Raw genomic sequence first — 1,410 nt, 5'->3', positions numbered from 1 at the left:
TGTAGCAGTTCTCGCCGTAAAGCAAGACCTACTCTCGCGAGACTTCTGAGCCTGTGGGCTCCTGCAGTTGCAAGTGCAGTATTTCCCCCACAGACCACCAGGGCGGCCGAGAATACCTTTGTTCAACCTGAAATGACTCATTTAATCATCCAAAACGTTATGGAACACATTAATTAACTGAAAAATGTTGCATAGTGTGCCTTTAAAGAAGAAATTACAGAAATCTTGCTGGTTTGTGGGAGACCAAATATTTATTTTCCACCCTTATTTACAAATAAATTCGTTAAAAATCCTACAGTGTGAAATCCTGGATATTTTTTTCATTTTTCATCTCTCATAGTTGAAGTGTAGCTATGATGAACATTACAGACCTCTCTCATTATTCTAAGCAGGAGAACCTGCACAATCTGTGGTTGACTAAATAATTTTTGGCTCCACTGTATAACCATTAGTGTTGTGGGGCCCCGATCCAGCAGTAAAATGGTGTATCGGTATCAGCCAGTACCAACCAATAGGGCTCTGATACCATTTTGAGAGCCAAAAGTTTCTTCAACTATTGTCCCCCATTCCAGGTAGGCAGCAGCTTGACAAACCCAGGATAGCAATTATTTTACATCCAAGCAGGATGCAGTTCTTCATAAATACACACATCAATTTCAATCAGATGGTATCGGTATGGGTGATACCGATACCATCTGATTGAAATCAATACTGCACAGCCAGGTATCGGCGGCAAAAAATAGCATCGGAGCAACACTAATAACCATGCGTCCCTTAAAGTTTTAGGGAAGTCATATTAAATGTCAAATCATTCTGGATTAAACATGTATATAAATGTTCTCTTTATCAGACCATATTGTCCAAGATTTAGAACATTTCTATAAAAAGAAAAAAACCTTGTCTGAAAATCTGTGTTTTTTCCGTTATCTTCTGCAGGCCAGTTAGTTCTACGTCAGCCTGAACACCTAAATTCAGCCAATCATATATCAACGGTCATCTGTCAATCAAATTATTTTTATCATAGCATCTTGATTCATATGTTGCAGCTAATATACGCAACGGTTGGAATAAGAATCTTCATTCTTCTGTGTTCTTGAGAAGAACACAGAAAATTGTGGACTAAGAGAGAACAGAAGAGTACTGATGACATCACCACATTCAAAGCTAGTCTTAATTTCACCTCCTGTTATTAATAGTCTCTAGATAATAAAAAATTATGACTTATTCATTTCGTGGGGGAATAATAATGAACACAGTCAGATAAACACAAATCAAATGAAAATTTTGTCAAATAAAACAAAAATATTGCCATCAGAGCCAGCGGTCCTTCACACACGACTATGCTGAGAGAGGGGTGCAGCAGCAGACGGGCTACCGTTAGCCCTGGCCGCTGCAGACGGGCTACCGTTA

General features: G+C 39.0%; 1 protein-coding gene across 1 annotated transcript in view; it reads left to right on the top strand.

Annotated features, from left to right (window-relative positions):
- The window catches only part of LOC107104009 (LIM homeobox transcription factor 1-beta.1-like), a 12,237-nt gene that overhangs the window by 6,917 nt on the left and 3,910 nt on the right, over positions 1-1,410 (top strand). The window lies entirely within an intron of this gene.

Source organism: Cyprinodon variegatus, unplaced genomic scaffold (genome assembly GCF_000732505.1).
Source record: "Cyprinodon variegatus isolate N-32 unplaced genomic scaffold, C_variegatus-1.0 Scaffold1589, whole genome shotgun sequence".
Classification (NCBI taxonomy): domain Eukaryota; kingdom Metazoa; phylum Chordata; class Actinopteri; order Cyprinodontiformes; family Cyprinodontidae; genus Cyprinodon; species Cyprinodon variegatus.
This window is presented reverse-complemented; position numbering and strand designations above follow the sequence as displayed.